Genomic DNA, 11,177 nt, shown 5'->3' with positions numbered 1-11,177 from the left:
CTTGGAATTAAAGTATTCATAAATGAGACTTTTCAAATTCCAAAACTTGAGGGCAAGTTTTGAAACTATTTAAAACTAATTAATTCCATAACTTATGTGTTTAAAGTAGTTTTAATCCAAAAACTCTTCAAGTTCCATAACTTGAGAACAAGGTATGGAAGACTTTAAACTAATAAAAGAATTAACTTTTCTTTATTTTATAACTTATGGAATTAATTAAGGTTACACCTTTTTTTATTATTATTTAATGAAGAGACTCTTGGTCCTCCATAACTTGAGGACAAGTTATGGAGTCATAAAATCATTTAATTAGAACTAGACTCTTCATTTTTTGTAACCTTTGCCAACTTTTATGAGTTTTATGAAAGTTAAATGTGACTTTTCATATAACTTGAGGACAAGTTACAAAAACACATTTTAGAATCAACTCTTAGATTAATTTGGATTGAAAACAACTATTTCACTCAACTTTTTTATTAATCTAAGCAACTCATAAGAACAAGATAATTCAAATCAAACTTTTTCATGTAATTAGTCTAAACCTTAAACTAATACAAAACATGAATCTATTGACAATTATCTCTTTGAAATTGGATTAGCATGAACATTACCACATCAAAAACAAGTTTATAAGTCCAAAAACATCTTAGGGTAATGTTCCTAGTCCAATTCCAGCCAAAAAAGTCGAATTTATGCTGTCTGGGGGTCCAACTCGTCGAGTGCACGAACCAACTCGGCGAATTGGATGCATTTTGCCTTGGACTCGGCGAGTCTGCTGGGCAGACAACATCAAAACTCGATTTTTCAGCTACTTTTGCAAGTATAACAAGAAAATAAGCCTAGGCTCTGATACCACTATTGGGTTTTGAGCATTCTAACACTCCTATGGTGTACATGCAACCCTATAAACCTTGGATCTATGTTTTCTCTATTATACATGCAAATAAGAACTTTCAAAGGTTTTAATCCTAACTAGCATATTCTGAAGTTCTTATACTACAAAGTTCTAATTAGATGACATACCTTTTGATGTAGCTTGATGTCTTCAAGCTTTAAGAGGTTAGCCCCAATAGTGTGGAAGCCTCAAGTGGAATCACAAATCACCAAAACACCTTGGAAACCTTTAGAGAATATGGATACTTGGTTCTCTCTAGTGAAATCGGCTAGCCCTTCTTAGTGTACCACACTAGTACCAATTTCACCAACCATGGACATATTTATATAGTATGGAAACTAGGGTTAAAACCATGACCTTTCATTTCATATGATCCATGGGTTAAACACTCCATGGACTATCCATGAAAGCTTAGCCCAACCTAAATGAACTTGGCCCATTCCATATATAAGAGTCCATATTTAATTAGTTCATTTTGATCACTTAATTAATTCTAAATTAAGTCTTGATCAATACTAATTAAATAATATGATTCCATATTAATATATTAGAACTTATAATATATTAATATAAATCATAAATATACTATTCTCAAAAGACTATCCATATAAATTGTGTCGGTGAAGTGCAACCCAAATGGACCATGCCGGGTCGGGTCAAGTACATACCAAATATAGTTATGGACTTAGACATTAATCCAACAATGTAGTCGTATTGGGGATAAATATAGCCTGATCAACTATATTTATTCAAAATACGACCAACATGTGTTTAGGAGTGGGCATGATGGGAAGTGACTCTAGAAACTTACCTCGTATCCAAAAGGTCTAAGGAACTCAAACTTAAAAAATTAAAATACTATAGGAGTATTTGGAATGTATCTCATACTTCCCTTACACACTTTTCACCTCTCAAGTTTCTCATGCAGTCGTCTTAGAAGAGGTTCAACAAGGTATCCTTTACTACCAGGCCCTGGTGGCCAACGGATTGATTGAAGGGGGACCTATTATGGGGTAGGAAGTGGATCCAGGTGTAGGACCTGAGGAATACATGGAGACCGAATATGAGTTCGGAGAACCTAACAAGGATATGGAGAAAGATGGGGACACTAATGAAGTCCCCGGCGAGCCTCCACTTCAGAGGTGATGCAGGACCTCCCCACAACACCTAGGGATCCCATTGATCGAACTCGCTCATTAGAGGAGGAGGTTACCACTCTTCGGCAACAACTATTAGCATTAGAGGCCATGACACTCCTAGTGGCAAATGCTATGCCATTGTAGGAGCTGAAAGAAATGTTGATGGCAGAATATTGTCCAAGAGGAGAAATCCAAAAGATGGAGCAAGAACTGTGGAACCTCACAATCCAAAACTTTGACATTGATTCTTACATCTCGAGGATTAGTGATTTTTCACTCTTGTGTCCATGGATGATCACATCTGAAGGAAAGAAGATTGAAAGATTCATTTGGGGACTGACCGCTCCAATTCAAAGAAATGTAATCGTAGCGAACCCGGAAACGTATGACAGTACTAAAAGGCTAGCCAAGAAGTTATACGACCATGGAAACAAGAAGGGTGCCAAAGAAGGGTAAATTGAAGTAAAAAAGGAAGGTGATAACAAGATAGGCAAGAACAACAAGCGAAAAGGGCAACAAAACCAAGATTCATCAAAGAAGAAACAAATAGTAGCAGTCCACGTGCTACTGTCCAGGTTGCCTCGGCACCACATACTCCAGCCTCATCTACACCAACTACTACTAGACAATACTCAGAAACCCTACCCAAGTGTAACAAATACGGTTTTCACTACCATGGGGAGTGGAGAGAGTTGCATTGCATAATTTGCAACTGTAAAGTTCATACCACACGATAATGCAGGTCCCAGCCCTAACATGATCAAAATCCGAATAACAACAACAACAACAACAACAACCGCATCATCAATAATGATGGGGCTAGTCACACATGTTATGGTGTGGAGGAACTATCCATTTCAGACGCAATTGTCCCAAGGCTAACAAACAAGGGACAGGAGGATCAGGAAGGATGTTGACGTTGGGTCAAGGTGAAGTAGTTCAAGACTTGAACGTTGTTACTGGTACGTTCCCACTTAACAAAACTTTTGCATGTATCTTGTTCGATAGTGGAGCTGAGCGGAGATTCGTTAGTAACAAATTCAAACACTTACTAAATCAACAACCCTTGAAGCTAAACGAAGCCTTCACGGTGGAGATGGCTAATGGGAAAACCAAAACAACTAAAGATGTTTACGTAGGGTGCACATTAACACTAAACAATCATTCATTTCAAATAGTTTTGATGCCAGTAAATATTAGGAGTTTTGATGTGATAATCAGCATGGATTGGTTAAGCCCCCACCATGCTGATATTATGTATCATGAGAAGGTTGTTCGCCTTCACCTCCCCAATCACAAAACCCTAATGATCTATGGTGATAAGGTTGGCGCCAATCTTCACCTTATCTCATGCCTTAAAGCACAGAAGTGCCTGTACAAGAAAAACTATGCTTTACTCGCTCATGTTGTGGATAAAGCCAAAGAAGAAGTAAACATCAAAGACATCCCAGTGGCATGCTACTTTCTGGATGTATTTCCTGAAGACCTTCCGGGAATACCCCCAAAAAGACAGGTTGAATTTTGAATCGACCTCGTACCGGGAGCCACATCAATTGCCAAATCACCCCACAGGTTAGCTCCCGCCGAAATGCAGGAGCTATCCAATCAACTAAGCGAATTGTTGAGAAAATGATTCATCATACCAAGCTTCTCACCTAGGGGAGCTCCGGTCTTGTTTCTAAAAAAGAAGAACGGATCTTTCAGGATGTGCATCGATTATAGGAAATTGAATAAGCTCACTGTCAAAAATCGATACCCACTCCCTCAGATTGATGATCTATTTGACCAGCTTCAAGGATCTAGTTACTTCTACAAAATAGATCTAAGATCCGGTTATCATCAACTTCGAGTCCGAAAAGAGGACATTCCAAAAACTGCTTTCCGAACTCGATACGGTCATTACGAATTTGTTTTGATGCCCTTTGGTCTAATAAATGCCCCCGCCACATTTATGGACCTCATGAATCGAGTCTACCACCCATTTCTTGATAATTTCGTGGTCGTCTTCATCGACAATATCATTATATACCCCCGAAGCAAAGAGGAGCACAATCAACATCTCCATCAAATCTTGGAAACCCTAAGGGCTGAACGACTATATGCAAAACTCTCCAAATGCGAGTTCTAGATTCGCAATGTAAACTTCTTGGGTCACGTATGTTGGATAAGGTGTCTAAGTCCATAACTTATTTGGTACATACTTGACCCGACCCGGCATGGTCCATTTGGGTTGCACTTCACCCAAACGATTTATGGATAATTTTATGAGAATTGTATACTTACGATTTATTAATATATTATAAGTTATAATATATTAATATGAAGTCATGTTATTTAATTAGTTTTAGTCTTAAATTAATTATGAATTAATTTAGAGATTAAAAAGAAGACTGATTAAATTATGGGCTATTATATTTTATATAGTGTGGGCTAATACTTATTTGTTAATGGGCTAAGCTAATATGGAAGTCCATGGATGATCCATGGAGCTTTTAACCCATGGATCCTTGGAAAGGAAAAGACATGGGTTATTAGGGTTTCACCCTAACCATGCACACTATATAAAGAAGCATATGATGCAAGAAATGACACTCTAGTTGTGTGAGACTTAGTGGTGGCCGATTCCACAAGAAAGTATACTACTCTCTCAAAGTTTTCCAAGTGTTTGTGGTGATTTGTGATTCCATTTGAGGCATTCACACTATTGGTGCTTGGCTCTCAAACTCCAAACAATCAACCATTATCAAAAGGTATGTACTTCTACTAGCAATTTTATGATTCATAATTCTTATGCTATGCTAGTTAGGAAGAAACCTTGGAAATTATTATTTGCATGTATTTTAGAAGAAAACATAGATCCAAGGTTTATAGGGTTGCATGCACACCATAGGAGTGTTAGAATGCTCAAAACCCAACAGTGGTATCAAAGCCTAGGCTTGTTTTCTTGAATACTTGATGCAAATTGCTGAAAATCGAAGTTTATGTGCTGTCTGCACAGGAGATGCGCCGAGTCCATGAAGGGACTCGACGAGTCCAAGACAAAATTCATCCAACTCGGTGAGTTGGTTCATGCACTCGACGAGTTGGACCCCCAGACAGCATATCTTCGAGTTTTGGTGCTGGAATTGGTCTAGAATCATTACCTTAAACTGTTTTGGACTCATAAAACCTGTTTTTGATGTGGTAATGATGATGGTGGACCAATTTCAAAGTTATAATCAAAATTTCAAGTTTATATGTGTTCATATGATTCTTGAAATTGTTGATGTGGATGTTCATGTTCATATGAGTTTTGTTAGATCATAGGAATTATTTGCAAATTGTTTGTTAGTTAATTCTTGATCTTAATGTGTTTTAATGGAATTCATAATTTGTCCTCAAGTTATGGAATTCCAAAAGTTTTCTCTTTTAAATGTTATTTTTAAGAAGTCATAAGTTACACTTTTGAAGAGTTTTTCTAATAAATGCTTTTATGGACTTCATAACTTGTTCTCAAGTTATGGATTTCCAAGAGACTCTTCATTAAAAGTTTTAAACACTTAATTAAAACTCATAAGTTATGAATATCCAAAAGTTTATGAATTTTTCAAAACTTGCCCTCAAGTTTTAGAACTTGTAAAGTCTCACACAAACTTTAATTCCACATCCTAGAGTTTTAAAAGTTAAAATTCAACACTTATACTATTTATAACATTAATGGTTAATTATTATATATATGTATAAGAACAAGTCGTTTTACCGTTAGTAGGCCTCATTCACGAAGCCGGTCTATAAGGTGGGTATAAGGTTGTTGCCTATAAAATGGCAACTTAATGGGTGTCCACTCTCACCCACCGCTTGCTTGATCGGTGGAGGGTCGTTAGCCGAACGGGTAGGACAATGACTTTAAATTCTCATTAAAAGTATAATGATTATTATAAAGTAACTAAATATTTTTTTTATTTAATTCCCAATCTTAGTTACTTTAAGAAAAAATGTGAATTTGGTGCTAGCCCATGGAATTCACACTTTGTACCTTACCAAGTCGTTGGTGGAGCGTGTGTGGTTAACCGGCACACTAACTTAGACTAGTAAGGATCATGAAGGGTGACTTAATGTTTGCCATAGATCAATGGAGCATGTGTGGTTAACCGACACATTGATTAGGTGATAATATTAAGGGTACCAAGTGAATTGGTATGGTTATTCACACCTTGTTTTGTGATCCTCGGCATCCCAGTCACAAAATTTGAGAGGGCACACTCGAGATTGAAACATGCCATTGAAAAGTTCAATGAATCTCAAAAGATCTAGGATTTTCAAATCCAATTAAAACTTAATAAATTATTTCGTTTTTCATGGTGGAAATTGGTGAATCGTCATTCGCTTACCTTCAAATATTTTATAGCTTGGATTACGGCATCTCTCTTCCAAATTATAAAATATTGTGTTGGGTCCTAGCCTTAATATTTCATATTGGGTGTTATATTAAGGATTTTGAATCAACTAACTTGATTTTCTCCCATTATAGATGTCTGGTTCAGACAACTATGATCTTCCCAAATCTCTTGAAGATGGTGTCCCTCAACATCATGCTTCACTTCCTCCACCTCCTCCAATTATTCTCCCTCACCCACAAGTTCTTGAAAAGTTTAAAGTCACTCAATCCCTATTGGCAAGCATAGTCTATGTGTGCTCACATCTTGGAGATAAAGTCACATATTGACAAGCCGGGAGAGTTGGGTGTCAAAGTCTCGTGAAAGTTGGATGTTCAATCACTTTCTTAGTAACATAGTGAGTCTCTTTGGGACTACTATGAGACAGACTATGACATGACCCTTAATGATGTTATCTATTTGCTTGGTGTTGTGGAATCAACAATGATTTGGAACACTAGTAAAGCAAATTTGATTAAAAGAACAACTTCCCAAGTCTTAAATGGACATTGACAATGGTAGCATTGGATATCTAGAAAAAGATTTCTCTTCCCAATGGAAAGGGATTGGCTATAGTCAACTCGGTTGACCAAATGGTAAAGAGAAAGGCTAAGTCTGAGATAGTCCCATGTGCCATTACCAAAGGGTCCATGTGTTTTGTTGCCAAAGGAAGGGGCATTGGTTGCGAAGCTGCCCTATTCACCTGAAAGGTCATAAGGTTGATCAAGTCAAAAGGTTTGACTCTACTTCGGGTAAAGTCCACTATCTAACTCTATTAAGTTTCTATTTGGAGATTCTTATTACATAATGTGAATGGGTCACATGCTGATGTTTTTAAGAATCAAAGAAAAGATAGGAAGCTTAAATTAAGTATATGTTGATTCTGATTGCAAAGGTGGGTTTCGATCGCATGGTTCGGTAATCAGAATTTTGAGCTGTTGCTTAAGAGTTATAATATATTGCTTATGAATAGATAACAACAAGGTTTTCATGTGGATTGTAAGGATAAGTTTTTCCGCAAAGTTTTAAAATAAAAGAAAAAAAGGGTTTTAATTTTATTTATTTTAAAAATATCCTTACAATGGCATCTGTGGAAAATTGTTGCTTATATGTTTCCAGTAATAGCAATATTGGAAATTGGATTTGATTCCTTCATTTGTGGTAGTGTATGAATTTACCGAATGAAAAAAGTTTTCATCACCCAAGTTTCAATTGGACAGAAACTTGGAATCATACAAGTTGTATTGTATGATGAATGAGAATTTTCATCTTTGAAAATTAAGACTAATTCTGTGATCACATGTATATGTGAGTCAATTGAAGGACTAAGGAATTAGGTATACTGGGTGTGCGCTGGTCAAGGTCCACCACAAAGATTGATTTGTCATGATTTACTAAAGATTAGTAAATATGATTATACTTATGAGGTTAAGTATAATTCTGTAACATTGGAAAGGTTACTATGTATGACAAAACAAATGAGAAGAATCAAATTAGGCAGAAAGATAAAAGTTTCTCAAATCTGAAAGGATGGGAGAGTACTTTAGTATCGTATTTCATGATCATCTTAATGATTATGAAACCATATCACAAATTCATACTCTAAGGACGTCTTAGTGCATTGTTATGGCTAAGAAGAGAGGTCATGAATTGTTGGATTGGTTAAAATCAAGAAGATGAGTCATACTTCGTTCCAAAACAATTCTTAGAGTCATACTCCAAGATTGTAACTTTGAGTGACATAAAGGAAGATTTATTAACACAAGTAAAATGTAAGAGTAAAATGTTTTCTACTCTTGTACATTTGAGATTGGTAAGTTGTGATGTCTTGGATGAGACAAAGACCAACTAAGACCAATTGTGTGAAGTGTTAGTCTTGATAAGAATCCGCATTGTCCCTTGAATATTTGTTTTGTCAAGGAATGGTTCTTGACTGGGGAAACTTATATGTCAAGGGGACAGTGGGAGCCTTAAAGATCCTGAAAGAGTTTCAAGATTTAATCAAGAGTAAAACCTGTAATTTATCACTAGCACACGACTTAAGGTTTGCAACCTATCGTGTTGACATAATTCTTATTTCTGTACCTACTTCAAATAAGTTGAATTTGCATGTGAGTTATCAGAGTTCAACTTGGAAGCATTGGTGGGCCTTGTGCTACCAAGGTGATAAGAAACTAAGATTGAACAAGTTTAATCCATGTAAGGCTGAATTTGTCACTAACCTGATCTTGTGATTATGGTTTTGACAAATTCACATGGATAGGAACTCATACACTATAAAATCTAAGTGTCATAAGGTTTCTCTCCGATTCATGAAAATGATGGTGAGGAAACGCTTTCACTAAGTAGATTTTACGTAGATATCAATTGTGTTATTTGCATTTTCAAAAAGTCGTTAGTGGAGCGCGTGTGGTTAACCGGCACACTAACATGGACTTGTGAGAAATGACAAATGCCTAAGCAATTGAGACTATGATTACGGCATCCCTTTTCAAAGTCCTGAAAATTGTTTAGACACACATGTGAGCTATCTAAGAAAGGGTGTATGAATCTAAATTTCAGAAGTCCAGCAAAATTTTGGAAATATGTTAGAGCTAGTGGGAGCATAAGTGTTATGCTGATAATCATCATGTTAGTGGGAGCATGATTATTACGTTTAGTGTTGCAAGTTAGCAATGTTAATTATAGAAAACAAAGTTTCAATTCGTGAAGTTGCAGGGGTTGAAAAGTTGTTTTGCTATAATTAAGGTAGAAGAAATTATACTTCGTTTCAATTCTAAAGCTTAGGTTGAGATTTTAATCATCTTTAGTCAAGAATATATATATATATATATATATATATATATATATATATATATATGTGTGTGTGTGTGTGTATATATATATGAATTTTCTGTTGGAATGGTTCAACTTGAAGAAATTCTATATATATTGCGTTTTCAAAATTCGATTATGATTACGACATCCCTCTTCATAGTTAAATTTTGAAAACATAGCAAATAAAAAATATTGTAGCAATAGACTGGTCTAGTATCATGTCTTTATGTCAAACATCATGAATCGTGTCCCATATGCTTCGGATATAGGATCGATTGCATGTGCTATAATATTCATCTTTTCTAAATTTTCCAAACGCTTAAGGCATTAAGAAGGGAAAAGTCTAGAACTGGATACGATTAAAGTGATTAAGCAATTGTCGAGGACAATCAGAGGTTCGCCAAAGATTGGTTGCTCAGGGAAAGTTGGAAGTATGATGTAAGTTGTCGGAAAGGACCATATTGACATATTCTGAAAAGAAGTAACTCTTGTTCGGAAGTGATAGTCAAAATGGGACTATGGAAATGTCTCCATAGGTGGAAGTTATTCAATCTATGTAAGATTAGAAAACCTTAATGCAAGAAGGATGTTCAAAGCAATGTACTTTGAATATGAGACTTCCATTCCATAGAAGTTGACCTTCTTTGGAATAATCTGTAATGACTGGTGACAAGGTTTTGGTGACTTTGTGAATAATCATTACAAGAGGAACATTGCATAAAAGTTTAAAACAAAGTGTACATGCTAGTGTACATGGAATATGGCATAACTATTGTTTAGAAAAACAATAGTGTGCATACTTGGAATATGGCATAACTATTGTTTAGAAAAACAAAGTGTACATGCTAGGAGCATGGGACGACTGTTGTTTTTATTCAAGTCTTAAGTTGATTGTTTGAAACATTATACAATGAATAATGTGTAATCAATATGGTGAAAAATAAAAGGTGGTTCTATTTATATTCAAAAGGGTTCTGAGACCATATTCGATTCGATTATTATTGTGTTTCACTTTGCATGTTTTGACTTCCAGAATAGCTAGGTTATTCTTTCCGAATGACTAAATTATTTAAACACTCCACAGTCGCTCATATGTTGGAAGTAGGTATGAATCAAGACTGTCATGAATCGAGTTTGTAGATGGCTAAATGGGTTTAGTCATAACAATGGTTGCTACAACATTCATGAGTGCTCATAAGTTATGAGTATTGGATTAAACCCACGCTCACTTGTATCACTTCATGGAATTTATCTCGAGTGATCGTGAGATGGTAATATCATATAAATCTTCAAACCTAGAGATATGAGTTGTTACCTATGAGTTGGTTGTGCATTGATTGCACGTAAACACATCAGTAACTTGATGTTATAAAACGTGCCTTTGTGTACAATTCAAAAAGTAGTAGAACAAGCATATGAGTCAAAGTTTATCTGTTCCTTCTAGAAATTGAAGCGATATCTGGGCCCCTCGATGATTTTGTTGTGATCTATGTACCGGCCGGTCAGAACTAAATTGATGTGTTTGATTAAGTTCTTTGTCAAACAAATCGGAAATCGGGAAACAAACTCCTGGACAATAAGTACGACGTTGTTCCATGTATTTGTCCGGCTGATATCATGAGAACAGAGGATTATATGATCACTTATCTAAAATGGCGCTTCATAGTTCAACAAAGTTTTCAAGAGCTACGATTGCTGGTTGGTTCCTGAAGTAACATACGCAAATATAGTTATTAGACTTATCCAAGTGGGAGTCTGTTGGATAAGGTGTCTAAGTCCATAACTTATTTGGTACATACTTGACCCGACCCGACATGGTCCATTTGGGTTGCACTTCACCCAAACGATTTATGGATAATTTTATGAGAATTGTATACTTACGATTTATTAATATATTATAAGTTATAATAT

Source organism: Lactuca sativa, chromosome 8, assembly GCF_002870075.4.
Source record: "Lactuca sativa cultivar Salinas chromosome 8, Lsat_Salinas_v11, whole genome shotgun sequence".
NCBI lineage: Eukaryota > Viridiplantae > Streptophyta > Magnoliopsida > Asterales > Asteraceae > Lactuca > Lactuca sativa.
Note: the sequence above shows the minus strand (reverse complement) of the source record.